Source organism: Halyomorpha halys, unplaced genomic scaffold, assembly GCF_000696795.3.
Source record: "Halyomorpha halys isolate HHAL.00 unplaced genomic scaffold, Hhal_1.1 Scaffold90.1, whole genome shotgun sequence".
NCBI classification, from domain to species: domain Eukaryota; kingdom Metazoa; phylum Arthropoda; class Insecta; order Hemiptera; family Pentatomidae; genus Halyomorpha; species Halyomorpha halys.
The window spans coordinates 829,742-838,119 of record NW_027109220.1 but is presented as its reverse complement, the minus strand read 5'-3'; positions in this window follow the sequence as shown (position 1 = coordinate 838,119).

The following is an 8,378-nucleotide window of genomic DNA, read 5'->3' as shown; positions in this document are numbered from 1 at the left end:
ATACTTTTATGACATTGGATATTATATTAATAATACTGAAAAAATGAGAATGTTTCTAGTATTTTTAAGCAAGACAAGTTATTTTGTTTAAGTTTTAAACTATGTTTTATGTTGAAAATTGTTTATGATCAAACAGCTAAGACTGATCACTGCTAAATAAATATTTTATATTAAAATTAATACAGTAATTTTGTGCTCTCTTTTGTTTCATCATTCCTTGGACCTATACGTTATCCCTGGAGTAAGATTTTGATTAAAAATTGATTTTATGAAAACTATAAAATTAAGTCTATGCCTGATTCAGAATAGTATCAAAGAGTATTTCATGAAGGCAATCAAATTTTTAAAAAATCTATTTTAATTTAATAAAAAAACAAAACAAAATAACGCCAAATAGGGAGAATGACCAATATAACAGGGAATTGTAATCTTGAAGTCCCACTATACATCTTCACTAGTTTATTTGAGGTGAGTATATATAATCTTCCACTGATGAATACACATGTTTCTTGAAACTTGATGATATCAATAGTTGGATGTGGGGAATAATATTAATTACCAAAATTAACTATTGAGTTCTGAGAAAATTTAGGGATCTTCTCTAATCAACCTTTCTGTATAGACTTCTGAAAAACAAGTGGGGTTAACAGTTATCAGCTTTTATCCATAGCATCAACAATAACAAGCCAAACTGAACAATATATGTATATGTATATGTATATGTATATGTATATATATATATATATATATATATATATATGCCATTTTTTTCACATCAGTAACATGTGGTTAAACATCATACGTTATATTTTCGATTTATTAGAAAAAAAAATACAACCTATTTTTCCTCATTTAATAAAAAAAAATAAAGACTGGTATTTTATTTTTCGTAGGCTATTATTTTATTTTCTGCTTTTTTTCTTTTCGGAAAATGAATTTACTTTTTTATTATAATTTCTTTATTAAATTATTGTCACATTGGCACTTCAATCTTGCCGACGATTCTGATGTTCTTTATCTTCAGGGGCCTATTTTTTAAAAACAAATATACCTCTAGTTTTTTCTTTTAACATTAAACTTTATACCTTTAATATCTTATTTTGTTTTCTTTGGTTATGTTATTTCCGAAATTTTGTCATGACTATATAAAAACTGTAAAGAAAAACATATTTATAATTGACAATAGGCACTACATTATAGTATTTTTTAAAAAAATATTTTCATATAGTTAATTAGATTTTTTTACACTATATGAGGTTCCCTTATATGCACTTATGTTCTCCTTTAAAACATTAATATGAGGCCACAAGCTTAAACTATTCATTTCAGCCATGACTGTTTTGTAAGAACTTCCTACTGTAACTTCGTCTAGTTCTTTGTAAGGATGGGATATCGAAAGAAAAATATCGATGTCATATCGTTATCGGTAAGCAATATCGATATCGATATTATATCGGAACTAAAATATCGAAAATTTATCGAATTAAAGTAATAATAATTATAAAATAATAACATAGCCTGACACAGAAAGACTTATTTTATGTCATACCTAATTAAAATACACAAGAAACTCTTAAGAACGATGAAACAAAGAAATACCACGACAACCATATCATAAACATGGCAATTATAAACTAAAATATAACTATAGAAAATTTAAAAATGGTATATCGATTTGTTTTTTTTTTTATAATTACATACTTATTTCAATATGAGCAACAATATTCCGATATTATTTGATCGAAATATCGATATTTTGTTTAAACAGACTAAAAAATTGTATAGAAAAATTAAAAATGGAATATCTTTATTTTATTTTGATATGAAATATTAGCAACAATATTCCGATATTATTTGATCGAAACATCGATATTTTGTTTAAAATGACTAAAATTATATAGTCATATTAAAATAGGAATATCGATATTTTATTTTGATAATTACATATTTATTTCGATATTTTGTATTGTTGTAATATCGATATGGAATATAAGCAACAATATACCGATATTATTCTATTGAAATATCGATATTTTGTTTAAAATGACTAAAATATTATATAGAGATATTAAAATAGGAATATCGATATTTTACTTTGATAATTACATATTTATTTCGATATTTTGTAATATTGTAGTATTGATATGGAATATAAACAACAATATTCCGATTTTCATTTATCGAAATATCGATATTTTGTTTAAAATGACTAAAATTATATACAGATATTAAAATAGGAATATCGATATTTTATTTTGATAATTACATATTTATATCGATATTTTACATTGTTGTAATAACGATATAGAATATTAACGACAATATTCCGATATTACTTTATCGAAATATTGATATTTTGTTGAAAATGACTGAAATATTATATAAAGATTTTAAAATTGGAATATCGTTATTTTATTTTGATAATTACATATTTATTTCTATATTTTGTAATATTGTAGTATAAATATGGAATATTAGCAACAATATTCCGATATTATGTTATCGAAATATCGGTATTTTATTTTATAGAAATATCGATATTTTATGAAAGAAAACTATAAAATTTTATGAAAAGCTAAAATAAGGTATTTCGATATTTTATTTTGATAATTTCTTATTCATTTCGATATTCAACATTGTTGTTAATACCGATATAGATGATAAGCAACAATATTCCTATATTTTTTTCATAAAAATATCGATATTTCATTAAAAATATTAAGAAAATTTTATAAAATGTTTGATATTGAAATAAATATGTAATTATCAAAATGAAATATCGATAGTCCTATTTTAATATCTCCATATAATATTTTATTCATTTTCTAAAAAATATTGATATTTCAATAAAGTAATATCGGAATATTCTTGTTAATATTCTATATCGATATTACATCAATGTAAAATATCGATATAAATATGTAATTATCAAAATAAAATATCGATATATCTATTTTAATATCTCTATTCAATTTATAAATGGAAATATGGTATCTTCGATATCGATATTAATAATAATGTAAAATATAGAAAAACTATTTTTATGCTTATCAAAATACTGATATTTCGATGATATCGATATCCCATCCCTAGTTCTTCGTACAATATCATCCAGATGTTACGTTTACTCTCCTTTATGGTCTTGAATAGGATCCTTCTAGATTCCTTAGCCTTTTTCTGTGATTTATAAATCAACCTCTTGCTCGCTGAACTAATCTTGTACGAAAACATGCTCGTTTGAGTACAGCATTCTCCTCACTGTCATGTACTGGTTTCTCTCAGGGACCATGGTCATTGATGCATCGCAGGCATCAATAATAAGCTTCTCAGTTGTGTACTCCTCTTTTCTCTAATCGGTACAGTTCGGCCCTTCCCTTCATAATAGTGACAAAGTAATCTCTGTTGAAGGATCGATGGGTCCGATCTTTCTCAAAGTCATCGAGGTGTGCCTCAATTTTTTCTTAGGTTGCTTAAACACAGCAGTTGTAAATGTATCCCATCTGAAGTATGATGGATTACTTGAATTCAATGGTCCTTCTAACCTGAATAAATGCTCCACTAATATTGTCTTTCATGTATCAACGTCGGGTGTCTATACTGCTCGCATTGTACTACGTCGATGGGCTGGGCAGCATCGTAATGAATAATGTTTAGGTGTGAAGACAGACCCCATCAGCCGTGCTTATCGCACCTTTGCACCTTCTCTTCTAATTCTCTGGTCATTGTTTCCAGAGGCTGGTTTGATTCGTAGCATTCCATTCATTTGGTTTGCCTCTTATTATTAAATAATTTTTCATTTTATATAGTTTACTTATGTTATGTATTTTATTGTAAATGATGAATATTTTACAATTTAATCTACATTTCCTTATCACCGTTATCTTATTTGTTATTTTTATTCCAGTTTGTTTATGTCCTTATTCTTTTTAATTTTAATATTTGTCTACATACTTTGTATAAGTTTATATTAAACTTTCAGTTTTAATAAGTCAGTTGTTGTTTTTTTATTATGCCATTTATATAATACCATTCTATATGTATTTCTATAATTTTCATCTTTATTATAACTTATTTTGTAGGCCTGTTGAAAACAAACAGTGTGGGCTGGAGCATTGTCATTCATTGAATAGTTTTTTCACTATTTTTTGTCTTCATATTGTACGCCATTCTGACCATCTTATAGAGATTAAGTTGTTCTACCCGATCTTAATCATGGGTATTATAAACAATTTTATGGGGGGGAGGGGAGGGGTCGAGTTTAATATATTCTTTAATGTTGTTGCTCGTATATATGTGGCATTTATAAAAATCTATGAAGATATCATTTTATTATAATTTTTTAGATTGAAAAATAAAAAAAAAAGATTGTCCTGAAGCATTTTAATCGGATGGTATTGGTTTGAGATTTTAATGCAAATTTTGGAGTTGAGAATAAAATTACCCTAACATAAGGAATATATTAAACACATTAACAATAGTAGTCACCTCAACTTAAAAACATGGAGTAACAATGGCAGAACCGGTCCGTGCAAATGCGATACTGCATGAATGGAATGAAATAATGGGGGTACGTACGTACAGTACGACCGGTTCATGTAGAAGGGTGGATATCTTTTTGAGCCATTCTCACAGAATTCACTAACGGAAAATGCTACATGTCGAATTTCAACAATTGACAATGTTTTGTTTATATGTGAATAGCTATTTAAAGTTTAAAAAAATAGATCATAGTTCCTGCTAATAGATTTTCAGAAGTGCCAAATTATGATCCACTCCATGACAAATGGAACGTAGAATGATCGTCAGTGTGAAATCCTAACGTTTTTTTGGAATGATGTGGCGTGGCTAGAATTCCATCACTCTAGGCCTAAATCCAAATATTACAACCGACCATGATTTTTAATATTAATTATGCTTAACAAACATAAATGTTAATTAAAGGAAATTAATTTTGTGAATCTATAATTTCTAATATGGATTTAAAAGTTCCACTATTTTTTAATGTGTTTTGGGGGTGGTAATATATTCTTAGGGGAGTGGGTTGGCCATTGGTAATGCACTGTGCTACTAACTCTAAGAAAGCGGATTTGAATCCGGCTCTGGCAGATAATTATTCATTCTGTTACTGTAGCCATGAGTCAACCTTGTGAGTTGGGACGCCCTCCGGGGTCCACCTAGCCTCATAAAGTGGGTATACTTAATTGGGGAAAATCTGGCGGTCCAGCGTGATTCTGACCAAATCACCTCATTGCACAAACATAGGCCTAGTAACAGTACTCCCTGACCCTTAATGGGTAGTTGCGGTACAGATTTATTTTCAATATATTCTTGAATTATTTAATACGCTTGTTGAGGAACTATTTACACTCAATTAATTATTAAGGGTTTTATTATTATGTAAATAAAAATATTTTTTTACTGTAAACGTTGTATTATGTTATAAAATACGTCTTTAAGCGAACATTAATCATTATCTGTCGGTAAACTATGAAACTATGCAGTAGAGTGATCATTAAAGAGATTGAAATTGTCTTCATTCCGTGCCCTCCTATCAGTTCACTCCATCATTCCATTATTCGGCATTGGTTTGATCGTCAGTGACCGTCTTTGGTGTCATAGTATTTCTAACTTCTACCTACATTTGCATTTTCAGTATGAGGGGATCTCTACAATTCTAGGATTCTCTACAAAAAAATAATTCCTTCAGAAGTATAAACCAGAAACATTTTTTAATTAGCAGAACAAGGTAAAAAAATTATTAGCACTTCCTTCATATCATAGATCCGTTTTCGAGTTGAGAGAATTGCTTCATTTACAAGTAGTGCTGCCAAAATATATTGGGTTGTCACGAGACACAGCATTCTTATCACTCCATTATTAGATATAATATGAATACATCTTTATTTTCTCTTCATTATACCTAATACCACTAAACAATATATAATTAAACTATTACAACAAACTAGCAATTACATAGTTGTATTTTTTTTCTTTAGTTTTTCCGTGTCTGTTTGAATCTCTCATTCTTCCCATATTTCTCTTTTCCAGGCCATCACAACTTATCTTATACAAGTTTTATTTAAATAAAAATACTAATCCAATGATTAGTATTTTGAATGAATAAATAAATAGGTAGTAATAATTTAAAACGTAATAAATATAAATAAATAATAATCAATAAACAAGTAAAACAATTAATAAAAGTATAGTGAATATGGAAAATTATTTGTTGGGGAAAACAATGAGAAGAGCTGTTGGCCAGAACTTATACTAACCTATTCTACGACACCTTTCATTACACAGAATATATCGATAGCTTTACGCAGCATAGTATTCAGAAAGCTTTTATCGATCTAGTAACGCCAGCCAGGTCGATAAATTGCTGGTAATAAGTAGGGTTATTAACGCTGGGTGGCTGGCGGTTTGGGAAACTGTTGTTGGAAAAAATAATATCCACATAGGACTTTTTTCTAGTAAAATATATGAATTTAATTTAATTAATACTATTTATAATGCTTAATCTAGATTAAAACTCCAGATTATCGACCATTAAATAAAAATATTAATTAATTCATATTCTGTTTTCCAATATTTTTTTTATTTCTTCTTTTTTCCCCTGGAGTGGGCCTTGATTTCCTTTACAATATTGCTCCACTGGTCTCTAACCATTGTCTCTTCTTTCCATCCTTTGACTCCATAACTTTTAGATTGTTAAAAGTTTATTTAACCAGCATATGTATGGTCGTCCCACTCTTCTTTTACCAATTACAGTACCACGCAATTATTTACTCGGCATTCTGTGTTGAAGCATCCTTATTATATGACACAACCAATCTAAGCGGCGTGACATAATAAATTGGAGTACATTTCTATCCTTATGTAAGGAGTATAATTCGTTTGTCCGGAGTATCCATGCACTGATATTGGTGTCAAAGGTACAGATATAAATTTTTCGAAGGGGCTTACGCTCGAACACTGAAGTGGTTTATCATTGCAGTGGTAAGGATCCATGTCTCAACTCCTTAAGTTAAGACTGGCCCAACTCGGACTCTTGTATTTCTACGGACCTCCCTTCGCTCTCATTTCCGTCACCTGACTACACGTCCCCGATAACTGATCTCGTTGCGTCCTGCAGTCTCTCCTGTCTCGGCGTCGTTTCTCATAAAAGCATGCCCCTGGAAAGTTCCTCCGAATTATCCTCTAGAGCATTCACAGTTATGCCCCGCGACAGTCAATCCGCCACCGCATTCTCCTTCCCGGACTTGTAAACAATGTCCATATTGTATTCGCTTAAGGGCTACTTCCATGTGAACTCGGAATTTCCTCCGAAAATGTACGATCAATATCCCAGACAACTCCCACTTCAGGGCGCTGTACCTTATTTCCGCTTGGGTGAGACGTCGGCTAGCATATGCTATGGCACGTTTTTCATCGATTCCGTCCTGCTTCAACACGGCCCCTGGTACGTATTCGCTGGCATCAGTAAAATATTGGGTAAAATCTAGTAATGATACAATTAATAACTATGATAAATAAATAAATATGATAATAATAAATCATGATACAAGTAATATCAAAATACTGGCTCCTCCTGTAGTCTGTTCAAAGACTTTCTTATGTTGTCCATCTCTGGCATCACTGTTAGCTGTACCCCTTTCTTTAAGAAATTATTAATTGATACCAAGCATTCCACTATTTCCGACACAAGCCACCAATAATAATTAAGAGTCCCCAGGAGTCTGCAAAAATTCATCCATCAATCTACCTCATTGACATTTAAACAGTCTCTCCCCTAGCTAAATACTCCAACGCCCCTGGTTATTATTTACCCATGCGCCTACCTGTTTCAACCTATTATCATTTGGTATCCCCGGAGTATCTTCCATACCACATGCGCTATTATATGGTTCCCTTAAAAGCACTCCATTGACTCAATCCAATTTCCTCTTCTCCCTCAACGCTACAGGGCACACCTGAACCTAGAGTGCTCTCACTCAATTTTTTAGCTTATCCAACGCTTATCGGCCCAAGATGGTGTTGGAGCTCCCTGTGTCCATAAGACACCTCACTCCTCCTCGTATCTGAGTGATAGGCAGACCGGCGTACTCCTCACATTGTTAATTATTAGCGCGGATTATTAAAAATCTGTTTAGTCTTTTAGTATTTCGTGATTTCCGTAGCAGCCAATGTTGAGAAAAAACCTGAGATACAGACTATATGTGTAGTATCTTTTTGACCTGTTTTCCTAAGAGTTATTTTTCCAGCTTTGATAATCTTTTCTAATTTCGATATTAGCGATCATTTTTGTATTACTTCCTGTAAACGATTTTTCTGGTCATCTGGGCCCTCATGACTTGAGGGTAATACACCTTAAATAT